The sequence below is a fragment of the Phascolarctos cinereus genome, unplaced genomic scaffold, assembly GCF_003287225.1.
Source record: "Phascolarctos cinereus isolate Bilbo 61053 unplaced genomic scaffold, phaCin_HiC Scaffold_1;HRSCAF=81, whole genome shotgun sequence".
NCBI classification, from domain to species: domain Eukaryota; kingdom Metazoa; phylum Chordata; class Mammalia; order Diprotodontia; family Phascolarctidae; genus Phascolarctos; species Phascolarctos cinereus.
The window spans coordinates 176,653,511-176,676,661 of NW_027555514.1; the positions used below are offsets into that span (position 1 = coordinate 176,653,511).

General features: G+C 37.5%; 1 pseudogene across 1 annotated transcript in view; it reads right to left on the reverse strand.

The window, feature by feature from the left end:
- Nucleotides 1-19,116, reverse strand: part of LOC110213866 (solute carrier organic anion transporter family member 1B1-like) — a 93,433-nt pseudogene extending 74,317 nt beyond the window's left edge. Inside the window, exons 1-3 of the transcript XR_013486977.1 lie at nucleotides 19,061-19,116; nucleotides 16,613-16,745; nucleotides 3,414-3,554 (exon numbers count right to left, since the gene is read on the reverse strand). The product of XR_013486977.1 is annotated as a solute carrier organic anion transporter family member 1B1-like (transcript). The remainder of the gene's footprint in view (nucleotides 1-3,413; nucleotides 3,555-16,612; nucleotides 16,746-19,060) is intronic.
- Nucleotides 19,117-23,151: the final 4,035 nt, after the last annotated feature.

Here is a 23,151-nt window from a genome sequence, read left to right on the forward strand (position 1 = left end):
AGTAGAGTTTTGCTTTAGACTACTGCCTCCCTCAGTCTGTCCTCCCTTCTATTAACCCCCTCCATTTTCTCCCCCTTTACTCTTACTACTTCTTCCTTCCCTTTTATTAACACCCTCCCTTTACTTTTCACTTTCCCCTCCTACTTCCTATAGGGTAAGGTAGATTTCTATACCTAACTGAGTGTGTTATTCCCTCTTTGAGCCAGATCTCATGAGAGTAAGGTTCAAACAATGCTCATCTCCCTCCCTTCTTTCCTTCTACTTTAAGAAGTTTTTCTGTCTTCTCGTGTAATGTAATTTACCTGCCTCCTCCTTTTTTCTTCTCCCAGTACAATCCCTTTTTACCACTTAGATTTGTTATCATCACATCAAATTCAACTCATACCCATGCCCTCTGTCTAAGTCCACCCTCTTTTAAGTGCCATAATAATAATAATACATTTCTCTGGAGTTATAAGTGTCACCTTACCTTGTAGAGATGTAAACAATTTGCCCTTATTAATAACATATTGTTATTTTTTTCTTTCCTGTTTTTTGTGCCTTTCTTGAGTCTTGTATTTGAAGGTCAAATTTGCTGTTGAGCTGTGATCTTTTCATCAGAAAGGCCCCTATTTCATTGAATGTACATCTCCTAGCCTAAAAGATTGTGCTCATATTGCTGGATAGTTGATCCTTAGCTGTAATACAAGCTCCTTTGCCTTATTGAATATTATATTCCACACTCTCCAGTCTTTTAATGTAGAAGCTGTAAGATCCTGTGCAATCCTGATCATGGCTCCATGATATTTAAATTGTTTCTTTCTGTCTGCTTGCAGTATTTTCTCTTTGATCTGGTAATTTCAGAATTCGGCTACAATATTCCTTGGCATTTTCAATTTGGGATCTCTTTCAGGAGGTGACCAATGGATTCTTTTGATGACCATTTTACCCTCTGTTTCTAGGACCTCAGGGAATTTTTCTTTGATGATTTCCTGAAAGATAATGTTTCTATTCTTTTTTGTTCTTTATGGCTTTCAGGTACACCAATAATTTTAAAATTGTTTTTCCTGGATCTATTTTACAGGTCAGTTGTTTTATCAATGAGGTACTTTACCTTTTCTTCTATTTTTTCATTCTTTTGTTTCTGTTTGACTAATTCTTCATCTCTTACGAGTCATTACCTTCTACTTGCCCAATTCTAATTTGTGCGTGTGTGTGTGTATGTGTGTGTGTGTGTGTGTGTGTGTGTGTGTGTGTGAGAGAGAGAGAGAGAGAGAGAGAGAGAGAGAGAGAGAGAGAGAGAGAGAATTAGGGTTAAGTGATTTGCCCACAGTCACAAAGCTAGTGAGTGTTATATGTCTGAGGCCATATTTGAACTCAGATCCTCCTGACTCCAGGGCTGGTGCTCTATCCACTATACTACCTAGCTGCCCCTCCAATTCTATTTTTTAATAAATTGTTTTCTTCTATTAGATTTTCTACCTCCTTTTCCATTTGGCCCCTTTTACTTTTTAAAGAGTTCTCTTCAGTGAGTTTTTGTGCCTTCTTTTCCATTTGGCTAATTCTACTTTTTAAAAAGTTGTTTTCTTCAATGTACTTCTTTTTTTTCCCTTTTGGCCAACTGTATTTTTTAAGGACTTGTTTTCTACAGTTAATTTTTGATCCAAGATATTGACTTTCTCTTGCATACCTCTCATTTCTTTTAACAATTTTTCTTCTACCTCTGTTATTTGACTTTTAAAAACCTTCTTGAGCCCTTCCAAGAAGGCTTTTTGTGCTTGAGACCAGTTCATATTCCTCTTTGAGTCTTCAGATGTGGATATATTGACAATGTTGTCCTCTTCTGAATTTGTGCTTTGACCTTCCCTGTACCCATAATAAGAATCTAAGGTCAGTGTCTGTTTCTGCTTTTTGCTCATGGTGTTTGTTTATTTCTTGACTTTTGTTAAAAAAAAATAGGTTGAGTTCTCCTGCTGGAGTTCAGGGGACACTTACCCAAGCTTTATATCCTGGGAACCCGGAACTTAGTCATTGACTTTGTGTGCTGGGGCCTCAGGTACTGGCATTTGGAAGCTGTAGAGTTTTGGCTGCTTACCTGGTGCTTGTCTGAGGTCAGCAATGCTGGAGCTCTTGGGGTGTGGGTGAGGAGTCTGGCTTCTGGGGGATGCCTGTTCACCTAGGCCTTGCACTTGAATGTTTGGCTTCTGCTCATCTGGGCCTTGCATAGGGATGTTTCACTGCTAGACTATGTCTGTCAGCCTGGAGTTTTCCTCCTGGGGTTGTGATTCCTAGGGTTGTGTGCTGAGGCACTGGATGATTTGGCTGCTGGAGAACACCATTGCAGGTGGTGCTTTTCTGAACTTGTGTCTACCAGTTCCCTTGCCTGTACTGAGGCACTTGGGGTGTGTGTGTGTGTGTGTGTGTGTGTGTGTGTGTGTGTGTGTGTATGTGTGTGTGTGTGAAGGGGTCTTGGTGTTGGTGCTTGCCTGATCCACCACCCTGGGTTTCTGGATCTCCCCATGGTATGCTGAAGTGGAGGTAGCCACTTGCTCACTTGGACTCCTCCTGTCTTGTACTGCTCCCCCTCTCCCAGAGCAATAGGGGCCTTTCCCATTAACACCTCAAGCTTCCTGGGCTACAAGACTGCTGTGTTCTGTCTTTCTGTTGGCCCAGCTGTTCCAGGGTTTTTACTGGGTCAATATTTTCTGGGATTTCAGACATCAGTGAGGGAGGGTGACTTACTTCTTATTCTGCCATCTTGGCTTCCAGAAGTGGAATGAAACATGATATTTACTACACACTATTTTAGTAAGGTCAGTTTTTGTTTATGAGTGAATATACCCATCCTGATACTTTTCCCCTTTAAATATGCACTTTTTACATTTCTAAGTACCAGAGTGGAGGTACCAAAATGCTCAGTTTCAGTTTTTCAATCTTAATCAGCTCTAAATCTTTAGTTTAACCAAGTAACCATTGCTGAAAGATTTCTAAGCCTATCTGAAGGTTATGAGAACTTGTCATATTAACATCACATGCGAAGGAGAATTTTAGATTTTGATCATTTTATTCAAATTAGGAATATACTGGAAAGTTCCATCTCCTCTCCAACTCTCACCCCTAATCTAGGAATTCACCAATATAAGAAGATGAAGAGAAGCAACTCCGTCTCCTAAGGTAGTTAAACACATTTTCTGCAACTTAGTCTTAGAAAATTTCCCATGGCATCAAAAGGTTTAATGAATTGCCCAAGGCCACATAGGCGGTATATATCAGAGGTGAGACTTGAACCCAGAGATCCTTGACTCCTAGACTAGCTTTCAATCCACTCTGCAACACTACCTGTCCTGGAAAGTATCATTCCTTTCAAATTAGAATTTTTTCCCCCAATTAAAATTATAATTATTTTTATGCTGAAACAATGTAAGTCATTGAACCTTAAAGCCATTGATGCACTTAGTTTTCTCCTTGACTGATGAATCCACATTTGTTTGCTCAGTTGAATTTTGACTTGAGTCTTTCCTGGAATCTGAGATATCTGCTTCTGCTGCCATTCTTTCTTGTCTTGAAACTATTACCTGGAGGGAGAAGATCAAATTTTGTATAATTTTAATGTGTGAAGGGTTAACATTTTCTCAAATCCAGCTTGTGATACAACTCCCAATAAAATGGAAACAACAAATATGAGCACTAGTTGGGATGTTTGACATCACCCAATCAAACTCTTTGTTTTATAGATTGTGATGTTTTTAATGTCCTAGTACTTGGTTAATTTTTGTGTAGGTACCAGGTACTACTGATAAAAAAAATGTATATTCCTTTCTATCCCATTCTATTTTCTGCTGAAGTCTACCATATCTAACTTTTCTAAAATTCTATTCACCTTCTTAACTTCTTTCTTCCTTATTTTGTGGTTATATTTATGTAGTTCTGAGAAGGGGAAGTTGAGATCCCCCACTAGTATAGTTTTATTGTCTATTCCTTCAAGTAACTTCTCCTCTAAGAATTTGGAGGATCAGCAAGAAAGTCCATTTCACTCATGTGAGTACATTCCAAGGCAGTTGGTGCATACAAATTTAGTACTGATTTTGCTTCACCTTTTAGCAGGATGTAGTTTCCTTCCTTATCTCTTTAAATTAGATTTATATTTGCTTTTGCTTTATTTGAGATCAAGATTGCCATGCCTGCTTTTTTTTTTCTTACTTCAGCTGAAGCATAATATATTTGCTCTAGCCTTTTTCCCTTGCTCTGTGTGTATCTCTCTGCTTCAAATGTGTTTCTTGTAAACAACATATTGTAGGATAGTGGTTTTTAATCCACTCTGCTATCCACTTCCATTTTATAGGAGAGTTCATTACATTCACATTCACAGTTGTGATTACTCTCTGTGTCTTCCTCTCCATCCTATTTCCACCACCCCCCATTTATGTTTCTCTCTCCTTTCTTCCTTTCCCTGCTCACCAGTGTTTTGCTTCTGATCACTGCCTTCCTCAATCTTCCCTCCCTTTTATTCACCCCCCCTTCTTTCCCTTTTTCCCTTTTACTTTCTATAGGTCATATAGATTTCTATGCCCAACTGAGCATCTATGTTATTCACTCTTTGAGCCAAAACTGATGACAGTAAGGTTTAAACAGTGCTCACCTCCCTCCCTTCTTTCACTCTCCTGAAATAGGTCTTTGCGTTTCTCCATATGATATAATTTACCCTTTTCTGCCTCCTCTTTTCCTCTTTTCCCAGTATGAACTTTTTTTCACCCCTCAATTAATTACTGTTTTAAATCATTGCATGAAATTCAATTTATACTTCCAAATGTCATAAAAAGATACCATTCTCAAGAGTTACTAGTATCATCTTTCCATGTAGGGATGTAAATAATTTAACCTTACTGAATAACATTTTTTTTCTTTCCTTTCCACCTTTTTATGATTCTCTTGAGCCTTGTATTTGGAGATTGAATTTGCTGTTCAGCTCTGGTTTTTTCATCAGCAAAGCTTTAAAGTCCTCTGTTTCATTCAATGTCCATCTTTTCCCCTGAAAGATTATGCTCAGTTTTGCTGGGTAATTGATCTTTGGTTGTAGTCCGAGCTCCTCTGCCTTCCGAAATATCATATTCCAACCCCTCCAGTCCTTTAATGTAGAAGCAGCTGGGTCCTGCATAATCCTGATGTTATTCCATGATTCTTCAATTATTTCTTTCTAGTCACTTGCAACATTTTCTCCTTGACCTGATAATTCTGGAATTAGGCTATGATATTCCTTGGAGTTTTCATTTTGAGATCTCTTTTAGGAGGTGTTTGGGGAATTCTTTTAATTTCTCTTTTATCCTCTGGTTCCATGATATCAGGGCAGTTTCCCTTGGTAATTTCTTAAAAGATGCTGTCCAGATGCTTTTTTTTGATCATGACTTTCAGGTAGACCACTTATTCTTAAATCATCTGTCCTGGATCTATTTTCCAAGTCAGTTGTTTTTCCAGTGAAGTATTTTACATTTTCTTCTTCTTTTCATTCTTTTGATTTTGTTTGACTGATTCTTCATGTGTCATAGATTCATTACCATCCACATTCCAAATTTTTATTTTTAAGGAATTGTTTTCTTCAGTTAACTTCTGTATCTTCCTTTTCCATTTGACCAATTCTATTTTTTATGGAGTTTTTTCCTACATTCTTTTTTTGTCATTCCTTTTCCAAACTGTTGGTTCTCTCTTGCATACTTCTCATTTCTCTTCCCAATTTTTCTTCTACCTCTCTTATTTGACTTTTAAATCCTTCTTGAGCTCTTCCAGGAAGACTTTTTGGGCTTGAGACCAGTTTTCATCCCCCTTTGTTGTTTTTGATATATGTATACGGACAATGTTGTTCTCTTTGATGTTTGCATTTTGATCTTCCCTGTCCCCATAGAAACTTTCTATGGTCAGTGTTCATTTTCCTTTTTGCTCATATTGCTTGCCTATTTCCTGGATTTTTAAGTTGAATTCTCCTACTGGAGCACAGAGGGTACTGTCCTAAGCTTCTTGTGCTGGGGGCCAGGGACTTGGTCACTGGCTTTGTGTTCTGGGGCCTCAGGTGCTGGAAACTGGAGGCTGTAGGGGTCTGGCAGTTTACTTGGTGCTGACCTGAGGTCCTAGTGGTGGTGTCTGGTGTGTGCTGAGGCCAGGTGAAGGTTTTTCTTTATTTCCCTGGGGCTACACTGAAGCACGGGAAGGTCTGGCCACTGTAGGACCGCTGCACTCCTAGGGATGTGCTGAAGCATATGGTGGCCATTACCCTGTCTATACTAGAGCCTGGGTGGGGTGGGGGGAGTCCTGGTGTTGGCATTTGCCTGTTCTACCACACTGGGGCTCAGGATCTCCCACTGGTTTTCTGAGGTGAGGCTTGCTGCTGGCTTGTTGGGATCCTTCCTGCCTTGGAATGTACTCACTTGAGTGAAATGGACCTTTCTTGCTGATCCTCCAAGTTTCCTGGGCTAAAAGACTGCTCCACTCCATCTTTCTGCTAGCTACACTGTTTCAAGATTTTTCTTGAGATGCTTTTCTCTGTTTTTTCAGAGGTCAATATGGGAGAGTTATAATGATTTACTGCTTACTCTGCTGTCTTGGCTCCTGGAAGTCCTGGTCCCCTCTCTCTCTCTCTCTCTCTCTCTCTCTCTCTCTCTCTCTCTCTCTCAATCAATCAAATTAAGTAATGGCTTATTTTTTGTATTATTTTTTCATACAACCAGCTCATTTTTTTTTATGAGTTCAATGGTTTTCTTACTTTCAATTTTATTAATATCTCCTTTGATTTTCAGGATTTCTAATTTGGTGTTATTTTGAGATTTTTAATTTGTTCGTTTTCTGGTTTTTTTTTTTAATTTGCATGCTTATTTCACTGCTCTGTTTTCTCTCTGTTTTATTCACATAAGTGTTTAGAGATATATATTTTTTCCCTAAGTACTGCTTTTGGTTCACCCCATAAATTTTGGCATGTTATATTATTGTTGCTTTTTTCTTTACCCTAGCAATTTTAATTGCTATGCTTTGTTCTTTTATCTATTAATTTTTCAGGAATTATTTAACTTCCAAATAGTTTTTAATCTTTGTTTCCATGGCCCTTTGTTCAATATAATTTTTATTGCATTATGGCTTGAAAAGGGGTCATTTACTATTTACCTTTCCTGCATTTGGTTGTGAGGTTTTTATGCCCTGTTACATGGTCAGTTATTGTATAGGTGCCATATATTGCTGAGAAAAGCTTTATTTATTTTTCTTCCCATTTGATTTTTTTCCAGAGGTCTATCATATCAAACTTTTCTAAAATTTTATTAATCTCGTCAACTTCTTTCTTGTTTATTTTGTGACTATTAGTTTTGAGAGTGGAAAGTTGAGGTCCCCTACTATTATAGTTTTACTGTCCATTTCCTCCTGTAACTCTTTTAACTTTTCTTTAAGAATTTGGATGCTATGCGATTTGGTGTGCATATATTTAGTTTTGGTATGAACTCATTATCTGTGGTACTATTTAACAAAATGCAGTTTCTCTACTTATCTCTTTTAATTAGATATATTTTTGCTTTTGTGTCTGAGATCAGGATTGCTACTCTTGCCTTAATTTTTATTAAAATAAAGCAAAATAGAATCTGCTCTAACCTTTTATTTTAACTCTTTGTCTCTGCTTTAACTGTGTATCTTGTAAACAACCTATTGCTGAATTGTGTTTTTTAATCCATTCTGCTATCCACATCTATTATATGGGTGAGTTCATCTCATTCCCATTCACAGTTATGGTAAGTGTGTATTTCTCTCCATCCTATCATCTGTCCTCCTCCCCCTAGGCTGTTTTTTTTTATCATGGTTTTTAGGTAGTCCAATAATTCTGAAATTACCTCCCCTCAATCTATTTCCATGTCAGTTGTTTTTCCAATGAGATATTTATTATTTTTTCCATTTTTTCATTCTTTTGACTTTGTTTTATTGCTTCTTGATGTCTCCTGTAATCATTAGCTTCCACTTGCCCAATTCTAATTTTTAAGGAATTATTTTCTTCAGCAAACTTTTAAAAAATATATTTAACATTTTATTTTTCCAATTATGTGTAAAAACAATTTTTAACATTCATTTTTTTTTACAATTTTGAGTTCCAAATTATCTTCCTTCCTCTTTCCCCTCCTCCTAATTGAGAAGGCAAGTAATTTGACATAGGTTATACACGTATACTCATGCAAAACATATTTCCATATTAGTCATGTTGTGAAAAAAAAATACACATAGCCCCAAACCCAAGAAAGATAATGTTTAAAAAGTATGCTTTGATCTGAATTCAGCTGCTATTAGTTTTTTTCTGGAGACAGATGGCATTTTTTATCATAAGCTGTTTGAATCATTGTATTGCGGAGAAGAACTAAGTCATTCACAATTTATCATTGCATGCTCTCATAGTTCTGCTCATTTGACTTTGCATCAGTTCATTTAAGTCTTTCTAAGTTTTTTTTTCTGACATCATCCTGCTCATCATTTTTTTAGCCTAAAATAAGTGTAGTATTCCATCACAATCATATGTCACAACTTGTTCAGCCATTCCCCAGTTGATGGGCATCCCCTCAATTTTTAATTCTTTGACACTACCAAAAAAGCTTCCATAAATACATTTTTATAACATATTTTTTCCTTCCCTCCCTTTTTTGGGGGTAGGAATGCAGACCTAGCTTGTGTTCTATTCTTCTCTATCATCATAGTAATTTTCAATGGTCAGGTTCTTTTTTTTTCTTTCTTTTTTTTTTTTTTGCTTATTGCAGTTATAGTGAAGGTAGAGCTCTTGGGAGGAGATTTGTGAATTGGAAAGTCGGTTTACTTGATGGATCATCAATTTATAGGATTAGGTTCTTTATTATTAAGATAGAAGCTATAGTGAAGGAGAAGTTTTTATTTTTGTTCTTGAGAAAAGAGGTAGAATGACCTGAAGGTTGGTCAATAACTTTGATAGGGATTTTGAGAAAATGATGTATTTAGATATAGTAAACCTCAAAGAAAGAGTGGTTACTAGCCGATGGAGGCAGAGGCAGGGCCTTAAAGTGGCATTGTTGAAAAAAGGAATATACACACCTCTTCTAGTGGAACAAGGGGCATGAGAAAAGTTTCACTCTGTACTAGAGAAGAAGAGTGGGGAAGACATGTATTCTAGGGGAAGGGGGTTGTTGTCCAGGTCTCTTTTAGTGCCAGAAAATGGAATAAACATGAAAAGAAGAAATGTAAAATAAAGCAAAATGCATTTAAAATATACATATCAATGTGTAATTGACATCTTCCTAAGTTAGAAGAGCTTTGAATATAGACTTTGAAACCAAAATCGTGTCTTGTTTGAGGATCAGTTCAGAAAGACCATTGATCAGTAAGCATGTATTAAGAACTTACTATATGCTAGACACTGTGCTAAGCACTAGGGATGAAACAAAATAAAACAAAACAAAACACCCCCAAAAAACAAACCAAAAAAAAACCTGTCCTTGCTCCAAGAAGCTGAGATTGTGAGATTGCCATGGGGAAGACAATATACGTAAATCAGAATCTCCCTATTCCAATTCATTCTCCAGTCAACCATTGAAGTAATTTTCCTAAAATGCAGATCTGATCATGTCACACACACACACACCTTACTTAATAAACCCCAGTGGTTTACTCTTTCCTCTAAGAGCAAATGCAAAATGCTCTGTTTGGAATTCAAAGCCCTTTATAGCCTGTCCCCATCCTACCTTCCCAATATTCTTACACCTTACTCTCCAACATGTTCTATTCAGTCCAGTGACACTAGTCTTCTTGCTGTTCCTTAAACAACAAACTCCATCTTTTGGCTTCAGACATTTACTCTGGCTATTTCCCATACCTGGAATGCTCTCCCTCCTCTGTGCTTTGACTTCACTGGCTTTAAGTCCCAAATAAAATTTTACCTTCTACATGAAACCTTTCCCAACCCCTCTTAATTCTAATGTTTTCCATCTTTTAATTATTTCCAATTTGTCCTCTATATAGCTTGCTTTGTATATATTTGTTTGTGTTGTCTCCCCCATTAGATTGTAAAACCCTTGAGGGAAAAGGCTGCTTTTTGCCTCTTTTATATCCCTACCACTTAGCATAATGCTTGGCATATATTAGGCACTTAATAAATGTTTACTGAATAGAATTGAATTATATAGAAGGTAACCCCAGAAGCTGCAATAATAATATTTACTGAAGTTCTTCACAGGACCAAAATGAATTTGGATGAATTTTCCTAAAAGGCAACAAACCCAGGGCTATATTGTTCAGGGATAGAGACAGGGAAGGACTCAAGCTATACATTACATGATATATCCTCCTTGTAGTCTTTAATTGTATTGATGTGGCTTCTGGTCACCTGAGGGTACTAAAAAAAATCCCAGCCACTTGCATTGGATCTATTCAGGTGTGGTGAATATCATAAGAGCACAAGAGTCACTATACTCTACTCTGTTGATGAAAAATGTTTCAATATGGAGGTAATGGGGAGTCGCATCTGCTGAAGCTAAGTGTTTCTCTTTGTCAAATATCCTTGCTGTGTTAGGGTAATGTTAACCTCTTTTTGTTAAGTGTTCAATGACTTGGGAGCACCTCATTTTGTCCCAACACTGAGTGTGAGTTAATGAGGTGTTGGCATTGGTCCCACCCCCAAGAGGAAAGATAATATTAGTAACTGGAGGATCAGAAATAATTTCCTGGAGGAGATGGTTTTGGGTTTAGTCTTAAAGAAAGTGATAATGTCTTAAGAGTAGGAGGTTCAAAAGAAGTGAATTCTAGGCATGAAGAAAACCAGTGTAATGGCATAGCAATCAGAGTTGGAGGTAGTAGAGAGCCACTGCAGTTTATTGAGTAAGGTGAGGTGACAGTCAAACATACACTTTAGAAAAATTACTTTAGCAGCTAAGTAGAGTTGAAAGAGATAAGGTAGAAACACCAATTAGAAGGCTACTGCAATAGTCTGGGTGAAAGATTATAAAGGCTTGTATGAGGGTTTTGGCTGTGTGAAAAGAGAAAAGGATGTATATGTGAGAGGTGTAGAGAAAGAAATTACAAGATTGGGCAGCTGGTTGGATATGTGGATTGAATGAGAGAGAAGAATCAAGGATGAAACTGAGATTTCAAAACTTCATTAGTGGAAGGATGGTGGTCCCCTTGACAATGAGAGGATAGTTCACAAGAAAGGAACATTTGTGATAATAAATTATGTTTTCAAAATATTGAATTTGAGATGCTTAGAGGACACTCTGTGATATTCAAAAGACAGTTGGTGATAGAGGATGAGTGTTCAGGAAAGAGACAAGGGAAGAATAAATAGATCTGGGAATCATCTACAGGGGGATGATAATTGAAAACGTAAGAGCTGGAGAATTACCAAGTTAGAAAGCATAGAGAGAAAAAAAAACAATAGCTCAGGACAAATCTTTGGAGGACACTGAAATTTATTTATAACAGCATAAAGATCCAGCAAAGATATTATATATGTGTGTGTGTGTGTGTGTGTGCATGTAATATATATATATATATATATATATATATATATATATATATATATATGTCAATAGATCTACTAGTAGATCATCAGATCTACTAAAGGTTTTATTTTAGAGACTAAGAGGTAGTCATACAGGAAAGAAGAAGGAACAGAGTCATGAAAAACCAGATCTCTTTTATATGAGAGTATCCAGGAGAAGAAAAAGATGAACAACATCAAATGGTTGAGAGAATTAAGGAAATATGAAGATGAAGGAGAAGCCATTAGATTTTGTAATAAAGAAGGGAAGCACCAATATGGTGAAGAAAAGGAAAGAAGCTGCCTAAGCTCTCCCCAATTTACCTCAAAACAACTTTAAATCACATCTCAAAACATATAGTGGAGCAATAGAAGCCACAAAAGCAAAGAGTGAAACAATTTTCCAGCCTAAGATAACTTAGAAGGACTGTAGGAATGGTTTGTCTCATTTGGGTAAAAGAGGAGCACAGTCCACTGCAGGCAGTATCCAGGAAAGCCAGCAGGAAGGCCATGCTCCCAAGAAAAATCAAATCAAGGCCGTGCAACCTGGCTCAGCAGTCTAGTGGCACAGAAAGGCATCTATGAGGCCTTCAGCCCCAATTCAACAGGCTAGTGGTCAGGGCTGACAAGGCCCAGAGGTTGCAGCACAGCACATGAGCCATCAACTCTGGAGGCCCCAGTGCAGCAAACCAGCAATTAAGCCCCTGAGCTTGGGACAGTTGCTCCCATACCACAGGAGCAAAACTCACCTTTAAAAGTCATTAAATAGGCTGGAAAATGAGCAAAACAAAAAGTCCTGACTATAGGAAGCTACTATGGTAACAAAGAAGATCAAAACGCAAGCTCAGAAGAGGAGAACAATGTGAAAACATCTAAATGTGAAACCTCAAAAAGAAATATGAATTGCTTCCAGGCCCAAAAAGTCCCCCTGGAAAAGCTTAGACTTAGTAGTAAAGAGATCACTGAGGAGACTTCTGGGGATGGAGCCAAGATGGCAGAGTAGAGGAAGGAGCCATGATCTCCCAAAATTCCCCTCTAAACAAGTTTTAAAATGACACCTGATTCTAGAGCAGCAGGGCCAACAAAAAGCTGTAGTGGGGCATTTTTCCTACTCAAGACAACTTAGGAGGTGAGAAGGAAAGGTCTGTGGTGACTGACCCAGAGCCTATGTGTGGCAACATCAGTGGTGGGTCTTTTGGTGGAAACAGCAGCAATAGTGGATTTGAGAGATCTCAAGACAGAAACAGTAAGGGAACCTTGCAAATGGTCAGAAAGAGATTACAAGGGACTCCCAGGGTAGCACTGAGTGTAGTATGTTTTGGCATATCTTGTGACTTATACCCACTTCTGGGTCACATTTCCACTGAAAGGAGCATTTGTTGTCCCCAGGGGAGCTGGGGTCCTAAGGAGCAGAATTGCCTGAAGTATCAAGGAAGCAGGGACCACACCTCTCTGGATCATACCAACTTTGAAGCATCAAAAACTTACAAACCAACAAAATTAGCTCTAAAGATAGTGCAAAAGAGCCAGAAATGGAAAAGAAACCAAGATAGTGGAGTAAGGCAAGAACTTGTCTGAGCTCTCCCAAATTCTCCTCCGAACAACTTTAGAATAACTCCTCAAAATGGATCTGGAGGAGCAGAACAAACAAAAAGACAGAGTGAAACAATTTTCCCAAGACAGCTTAGAAGGTCAACAGAAAAGTTCTGTCTCAATGAAGTGAGAGTGGAGCACAGTTCAGAAGAGGTGGTCCATGTAAGCCAGCATCAGGCCATGCCCCAACATGCTGGCATGTAAGGCCCCACTCCAGCAAATCAGTGTAGGCGTTGGGGGCAAGTAAATCAGAAGGAGGCACTCTTGGAGTTCTCAGCCCACAAATGGTAAGGGGGTCAGACAACCTGTCAGAAGGAGATTACCAGGGACACTTTGCTGGCATTGGGTGTAGTCTCTTTTCCATGGCTTGAAAGGAGACCTGGTCCATAGACTTGGGTAATAGTGCCAGGGTGAGGAGGAGCATTAGCCCACTAGAACATAAGGCTTCAGGGGAGTAGGCACCTTAGTCACTTGTGGTTATCAGAATACAGGCCAAGAGAGCAGTGACCAAACTTCTCCTTAGATCATATTACTTGGAAGAACTGAAAACTTACAGGTTCTCAGAATTATCTCTGAAAATAGCAGTATGAAAAACCTGAATATTGGGACCATACTCCTTTGATCCCAGTAGCAGAGTTCATCTTTAACATAAAATTATAAGTCAAGAAATAGGCCAGGAAAATGAATAAACAACAAAACAAAATTTGATGATAGAAAATTACTATAGTAACAGAGAAGATCAGAACTCAGAAGACGATGACTGTCAAAATGGCTACATGCAAAACTTCAAAGAAAAAATGTAAATTGATGTCAGACCCAAAAAGAACTCCTGAAAGAACTCAAAAAGGATTTAAAAATCAAATAAGAGAGGTGGAAGAAAAATTGGAAAAAGACAAGAAATTGATGCAAGAGAATCATAAGAGTCAATATCTGGGTTAAAATTCACTGAAGAAAACAACTTCCTAAAAAGTATAATTGACCAAAGAGAAAAGTAGTTACAAAAGCTCACTGAAGAAAACAATGCTTTAAAATTAATATTGTGCATGTGGAAACATACTGACTCCATGAGACATCCAGAAACATTCAAAGTCAAAAGAGTGAAAAATAGAAGGAAAGCTGATATATTCCATCAGAAAAAAATTTAAAAAAAACTGACCTGGAAAATGGGTTAAAGAGAGATAATGTAAGAATGATTGGACTGCCTGACAGCCGTGTTCAAAGGAAGAGCCAAGAAATTATTTCAGGAAATTATAAAAGAAAACTGCCCCAGTATCCTAGGTCCAGAGGGTAAATACAAATGCAAAGAATCTACCACTCACTTCCTAAAATGAAAACTCCCAGGGGTATTATAGGCAAATTCTAGAGCTCATAAGTCAAAGAGAAAATATTCTAAGTAGCCAGAAATAAACCATTCAAATACCATGGAGTCATGGTTAGGTCATAGAAGATTTATCAACTACCATTTTAGAGGAACAGAGACCTTGGAATATGATATTCTAGAAGGCAAAAGAGATACTATTGCAATCAAGAATAACCTGCCCAGCAAAACTGAGTAGAATCCTTCAAGGGAACAAATGGGCATGTAACGAAATAGATTACTTTCAATCATTCTTGATGAAAAGACCAGAGATAGAAACAGAAATTTTCACTTTCAATTAGAAGACAAAAGAGAAGCATAAAAAAAGATAAACAAGAAAAAGAAAACATCAAGGACTTATTAAGGTTAAACTGTTTACATTTCTAGATGGGAAGATGAGGCATGTAACTCCTAAGAATTTTATCATTATTAGTGCAGTTAGAAGAATTCTACATAGATAGAGGGCATAGGAGTGAATTAATTATGTTGGGATCACATAAAAAAAGAAATAGATAGGTTAGAAAAAAGGAAAAGGACCTATATGTACAAAAATATTTATAACAACTTATTTATGGTGACCAAAAATTGGAAATTGAAAGGATGCTCATCAAAAGTGGAATGACTGGGTCTCTGCTCAGAGTCTAGATTCCAGTTGTAGGTGTATTCCAGACTGAGAAGCCTCCTAGCAGGACATCCAGGGTGCATTCATGGAATAGAAATTGTTGGGCCAGGACTAGCAAATTACTTTGGAGACTGGGTCAAGAAGGATACAAATCTAGTTTATCTTAGTGGATACTCAAGGCCTGAAATGGTTAATTTACAAGAACTAACTTTGCACTGTGCAACTGACCAAGCACTTTATGCCCCTGTGGTCATCAAGTTACCCCTATAACCTTCAGAACCCCCTTCTCAAAATTGGGGTCTTTTCTGCCAACTTCTGTTTTTTTTTTTTTTGTTTGTTTGTTTGTTTTATTGCTGGTCATTATCTGCAACCTGTGGCAATTTGACTTTCTCTAATGTTCAACCACCAACAACAGGAAACTTGATCATGCAAGTATATCCCTGGTGCCTTTTCAAACTGTGGCTTAATAAGGAATGATCTCTGGCCCCTGAACCTACTCTTACTACTAATAACACCAGCAATTAGTGCAACTCCAAGGTACCCAAATTAATGCCACGTTTCCTGCCTTCATGGTACATGGAGTGCCCATCTTCCAGTACCAACCACAGCACAACCAGCACAGAGGCTGACCAGACCCCTGAAAAACTTAGCCAGTAACTTGTAAACATCCCAGTGGAGAAGCCAGAGGTAGCTACTCTTGACTGAAGTCTCAGTGCTCTCATCCCTTCAGTCCTCTTCCTAGAGAAGGAACTTTTCAAGACACCAGAGCTTCAACCTGGAAGCTAGGTTTGAACTGACCAACAGAAAATTTGTAGAACAAAGTGATTCCCCCTCACCCTACCAGTGATTGGCATCAAGGGCTGAAGGAGTGGGGAGCAATCTAGTCACCAGATAATAGGGAAGTGCCTGATATGCAGGGAAAGGAAGGCCAACAGCAACTTCCTGGGCCAATTGCCATTTCAGACAGTGAAAGCCACTTTTAACTACCCTTCTCTCTGTAGCTGCAAACAGTGCAGAAAGAGATCATTGCTCCAGGACCAGGCACTTTACTTGAGGGACTTGTACAAGATGAGCCCAAACACAGTTCATTTCAGTAGATACAGTCAAGGCCTGAAATGGAAGATGAGTGGTCTGTGACTTTCACCTTTGGAAGTAGCCAAGAGCTTACCTACCTTGTGGTCATCAAGTCACCACTTCCAGATCCTTTCCCCAAAAGTTGTCACCACCTCTTCCAATTTCTTCACTTGGCTCTCCTATTGCTAATCACTGCCTGGATCTTAGGGCAACTCAACAACACCCTTTACTGCTTCACCACCAACACCATGAAACTCACTCAGGAAAGTATATACTTGATACTGGTAGAAATGATAGACTTGTACCAGCACTTACAGTAGCACCAACTGCCCAACCCACTCCCATGTCTCCTGTCTGCTTTAAAGGTGCATAGGGTGCTGCCTTCCTAAGACTGAACATGACCAGATCAGCAGCCAACCAGGCCCCTGACATATTCATATATTCAGTAGAGGATTGTTAAAAAAAAAAAAACCTGGCTCCAGATCTTCCTTTCCATCAAGTCCAGAGCCACCTGAAGCAGCATCTCTTGCCTGGCGCAGCATCTCTTGCCTGGCCCCTCTCATTACTCAGTTCTCTCTGTAGAGGATGAATTCTACAGGATGTCACTGCCAATTTAATATAAACAAGGCTTTTTGGAATCACTTTGAATGGATCTGAAGAAGAGATTTGAGAAGACAACTCAACTTCATTGCACAGATGGGACAGTGTAAGTGGGACATTGCACATATTTACAGGGTTTTTTTTTTTGATGTATTGATTAGTTTTGCTGATTTTTTTTTCCTTTTCCAATTTTTGTCCCTCCATAATAAATATCCTTTATTATGTGGAATGGTGAAAAAAAAGTGGAATGACTGAACTCAATGTGGTATATGATCATGGTGGAATACTATTGTGCTGTAAAAAATAATGATTAGGATGGTTTCAAAAAACCAGGTAAGACGTATGCATTTATGAAAAGTGAAATGAGAAGAAGCAAGAAAATCTTAGAATGGTAATAGTAACATTGTAATGATGCTCAAATGCAAAAGACAGATACACTGACCAAGACAATGATCCAAAAAAATGTCAAGGAATCCATGATGAAAATCACTACCCACCTTCAGAGAGAGAGAGAGAGAGAAAGAGAGAGAGAAAGAGAGAGAGAGAGAGAGAGAGAGAGAGAGAGAGAGAGAGAGATCTGATAAACTCTGAGTGCAGATTGAGGCATATTTTTTTACTATCTTATTCTTTCTTGATTTTTTTAAACATTGCTAATGTAGAAATATGTTTTTCATGACTTCACATTTATAATTCATATTATATTGCTCACTTTCTCAGTGGGTGAGGGAGGGGTAAGAGTGAGAGAAAGAATTTCGAACTCAAAAATTTTAAAAATTGAATGTTAATAAGCAGATCATTGGTAACTTTTGTGAGATGAATTTCATTTGGATATTAAAGTCAGAAGCCAGTTTGTATAGGTTTAGAACAGTGTGAGAGGAGAAGTAGAGCCACTGATTGTAGATGACTTTTTCAGGGCTTTAAGCTCACAAGAAGATGAAAGATATAATACAGTCACAAGTAGGAATGGTAGAATATTGTAAGGATATTTTAAGGATGTTAAGCAGTAAAACAGGACATTTGTGGAAATGAGTTACTTAAAATATCTTAAATTGTTTACTTGTCATGTGTATAAAAAATTAAAAGGGAAATTAATCAAATGTGGTTAATTAATGAATGTTGAAGTTCCTCAACACACTATTTCAATTAATTAAGTTATATTTAATTCAGAACCATTAGAAGGGAGGATATATAAATGATATTTGAGTTAGCAATTGGAACCTTTGGTCTAGCAAAGTTTATATTTGGTCTTTGAACATGTTTGAATAACAAATATATTAATATATATTTAGTATGCTTGAATAACATATTTTAATAGATATTTTAAATTGGATAAGATATCAAATTAAAATAAAGAAGACAAAGAAAATCACATGGAAAGGTTTCTTACAGAATTGGAGCACACAATTTAATTTTAGAGATAGGAAAGAATGTGGAGATCAAATCACACAAGCTGATTAGAGGTAGCGGGTTTAATAACTTTTCTGAGTATGCATAGCTGGCACTATTGCCTAACAATCTCAGTTCTTTCTATTCAACCAAAATTCCTCTCAATAAGTATGCCATCTGTGTATTTATACTCCAAAATAAAAACTTCCTGAGACCCAGGGTGGAATTAATTAAAACTCTGAGAATCCTTCAAAGAGAAGGCCATGAATCTCTGGAAGTTGTAGACGTGGGAAAAAAGATACCATTCTTACTTTCTATTATTTACTTAGAAATTTTAATGTTTACTATACTCATATTAACTGTTGTCAAAATGAAAAAAAAACCTCCCAGAATGAGTTCAGCTCCCAGAATGTTTCCTGGCATTTTTTGATTTACAATCAACTATTTCTTAGTTACCCTCACCCCAATTATCATCAATGCCTTTGCTCCCTGTGACCTGCTATTATCTATGATATTATCTTTGGCAAAGGTAGGCTTCCTTTATGAATAATTTGCCTAAATAGACTGTGGGCACTTGGGAGACTGGGGTACAATGTAATAGGAATGAGTTAAAAGCAGGGTAAGAATTGGAACCCCATTTAGACATGCTACCTTAACCTATCCTACCTTAGCTTCTTGATACAACTCTCCAAATTATGTACTAAAGAAGATAAATAATGCTTTTCACTTCAAAATTGATTCGTGCAAAATTCTGAAGTTTAAGGAAAAAGTAAAACCAGAACATAGATAGATACTTAACAAGTTTTAAGTAAATGGATCAAAGATTTTAAAAAAGAATGTCAGGTACATAAAGTAAAACCTTTTCAATTATCATTCATAATGATAAATTGTTGGATACAAAAAAAAATAGATTAACAAATACAGAGGTCCTTACCCTAGATTTAGCATTTAAATCCAGCAGCTACACGTCCATGCTTTAAGATGTATTGATATAAAATGGACTATCTATAAACAGTCAGTTTCTTTATTTTTTAAAAATACTCCAGTGATCATTAACCATTTATCTGGCCATAGTCCTAGGTAAATAGAAGTAAAGTGCTTCATTAATGAAAACTTTGGAAATGAGCATTTATCTGTTTCCCAGATACTTCCACTTATTATAAGCTTATGTCAATAAAATTATCACATTGATATTTTCAAAAAATGCTGTAATACATTTGTTGTAATACACCTACGATTAGCACAGTACTTGATACATAAAACATTAAATAAATGCTTACTGACTTGACTTTGGTTCTGAGAATTATTTGTAGGCTACCATTGGTCAATATTAGTGAGTTATTATAGTCATCTTTTATTTCTACTCCAAAAGAATATTTCCCTCAAATTCTCCCAATTATTTTGAGTCGTTCAATGCAGAAAACAATTGAATTTGGAAAAAAGATTGCTCTACAGGTTCTTTTCACTCTTACCAATATAAAATTCACTATCTTTTTCTCTTAACATTCTAATACAGGACTTTCAAACTTTTGTGTGTCATGGATCACTTTGGAAGTTTGGCAACATCTTAAGGACCCCTTCTCAGGAAAAAATAAATAAAACAAAGTGCATGAAATGATAAAGGAAATGGAAAATATTGAAACACTATTATCAAAAAATATTTTTAGAAAGAACTCAAGTTACACATCCCTACTCCAATGCCTTCTGTAGTTTCAAATGTCAATAAGGTGTTGATACTCAGTTCCCTCCTAGAATTATAAGACTGTTTACCCATATAAGATCTCCAAATTATCATGTCAAGAAACTCGGCAAAATTAAAGTTTTGCATCGTGAATTCATCATGCCATTAAATGGGAATAAGTGGAATGTGGAAATTTTACAATCAGTTTTACATATTGTTTCAATATTTTTGCTTTCTTGTGGAGCCACTGATTTCTTTTTTAAGTTTTTATTAGTTTTTGTTGTATCCTCACAATTTTCCCCAGTTCTTCCTCTCCCCCTTAAGATCTATTTTATACAACATATAGTATTTTAAAGACAAAAAGGAGAGAGAAGAGTACAAAATTAGTACAACTGACCAATATAACAAAAACATCTGAAAATATGGTCATTGTATAACAACTGTGGACCCCATACCATAAAGGGAAAGGTTGGAGGTGTCTTTGTATATTAATTTTTGAAAGATGTGCTTTATCTTCATAATTTTGTTTTATTTAAATTTTTTGATTTTTTAAATACAAATTTATTTATTTTTAATTTTCAACATTTACTTCCACAAGATTTTGAGTTCCAAATTTTCTCCCCATCTCATCCCTCCCCCACCCCAAGATAGTATGCATTCTGAATACCCCTTCCCCTTATCTGCCCTCTCTTCTATCTCTACCCCCCTTCTCTTATCCCCTTTCCCTTCTATTTTCCTGTAGGGCAGGATAGACTTCTGTACCCCATTTCCTGTATTTCTTATTTCCCAGTTGCATGTGAAAACATTTTTTTTAAACATGTGTTTTTAAAACTTTGGGTTCCAAATTTTCTCCCTCCCTCCCTCCCCACCCACCCTCATTGAAAAGGCAAGCACCTCAATATAGGTTGTACATGTGCAGTTATGCAAAACACTTCCATAGTAGACATGTTGTGGAAAACTAACTCTATTTCCCTTATCCTATCCTACCTCCCATTTATTCTATTCTTTCTTTTGATTTTGTCCCTCCTCAGAAGTATTTGCTTCTGATTACCCCTTTCCCAATCTGCCCTCCTCTCTATCATCCCCCTGCTCTCTTGTCCCCTTCTCTCCCTATTTTCCTGTAGGGTAAGACAGATTTACACACTCAATTGAATGTGTATGTTATTCCCCTTTTAAGCCAAATCTGACGAGAATGAGATTCCCTCACTCCCTCTCACCTTCCCCCATTTCCCCTCCACTGTAAGAGCCTTTTCTTTTCTGTTTTTTGTGAGATAATTTACCCCATTCTACCTCTCCCTTTCTTCTTCTCCTAGTATAATCCTCTCTCATCCCTTAATTTTATTCTCCAGATATGACCCCTTAATCTTCAACTAACCTTGTGCCCTCTATCTATCTATCTATCACTTACTACTATATACATACATATAATTTTTTCCCTCCAACTACCTAATACTGACAAAGTCTCATGAGTTATAAATATCATCTTTTCATGCAGGAATGTAAACAGTTCAACCTTAATAAGTCTCTTATGATTTCTCTTTCCTGTTTACCTCTTCATGTTCCACTTGAGTCTTGTATTTGAAAGTCAAATTTTCTATTCAGCTCTGGTCTTTTCATCAAGAATGCTTGAAAGTCCTCTATTTCACTGAATGACCATTTTTTCCCCTGAAGGATTATACTCAGTTTTGCTGGGTAGGTGATTCTTGGTTGTAATCCTATCTCCTTTGCCCTCCGGAATATTATATTCCATGCCCTACGGTCCTTTAACATAGAAGCTGCTAAATCTTGTATTATCCTGATTGTGTTTCCACAACACTTGAATTGTTTCTTTCTGGCAGCTTGTAGTATTTTCTCCTTGACCTGGGAACTCTGGAATTTGGCTACAATATTCCTAGGAGTTTTCCTTTGGTGATCTCTTTCAGGAGAAGATCTGTGGATTCTTTCAATTTCTATTTTGCCTTCTGGTTCTAAAATATCAGGGCAGTTTTCCTTGATAATTTCTTGAAAGATGATGTCTAGGCTCTTTTTTTGATCATGGCTTTCAGATAGTCCAATAATTTTAAATTCTCTCTCCTGGATCTATTTTCCAGGTCAGTTGTTTTTCCAATGAGATATTTCACATTGTCTTCTATTTTTTCATTCTTTTGGATTTGTTTTATAGTGTCTTGATTTCTAATAAAGTCACTAGCTTCCAATTAATTTTTAAAGAAGTATTTTCTTCAGTAATCTTTTGGACTTCCTTTTCCATTTGGCCGATTTTTCTTTTTAGGGCATTCTTCTCCTCATTGGCTTTTTGGACCTCCTTTGCCATTTGGGCTAGGCTATTTTTTAAGGTGTTATATTCTTCAGTATTTTTTTGGTCTCCTTTAGCAAGCTGTTGACTTGTTTTTCATGATTTTCTTGCATTACTCTCATTTCTCTTCCCAGTTTTTCCTCTACTTCTCTTACTTGCTTCTCAAAATCCCTTTTGAGCTCTTCCAAGGCCTGGGACTGATTCATATTTTTCTTGGAGGCTTTGGATATAGGAGCTTTGACTTTGTTGTCTACTTCTGGTTGTATGTTTTGATCTTCTTTGTCACCAAAGTAAGATAATATAGTCTTATTCCTTTTGCACTGCTTGCTCATGATCCTGGCCAATTATTTGAGTTTTAAACCCTTTGTTAAAGTAAGAGTCTGCTTCCAATGTGGAGAATGTACTGTCCCAAGCTTCAGGAGTTTGTACAGCTGTTTTCAGAAATGCTTGTAGGGACCTGTAAATTTTCAGTTCTTGCAAGGTGGTATGATAAGGGGTGAGGTGTTTACTCCTTTCTTGGTCTGTGCTCTGGCCTGTGAGTGACCACAAGCAGTCTTTTCTCTCTTAGAACTGTGAGGGTTTCCTCTTTACAGCCACTATATGCTCCACTATGCCAGCACTCTTCCTCATCTCAGCACTGCCACCCAGAACTGTGACCCAGATCCAAGCACGGACAAAGCAAGAGATTCCTGCCTCAGCAACGGCAAAGAGATCCCTGAAACCCCCCTCTCATCAGGCACTAGATTCCCCCTCAATCTGTGGGCTGGAAGCTCAGGAGATAGCTGCCTCCCCCAGGGCCGTGCTCTTGGGGAATGGAACTGAGACGCTGTGCTCCACTCTCAGCACCACAGAAACAGACTTTTCCCACTGACCTTCTCAATTGTCTTTGGTGTTCATGGATTGAGAGGTCTGGAAATCTCCACAGCTACCTGAGATTCAGTCCTCTGAGGCCTGCTCCAGGTTTGCTGTGGCCTGCGCACCCACACTGCCCTGTGCTCTTCTTTTTGCCCAATGCAATATACCTTTCTGGTCAACCATCCAGGTTGTCTTG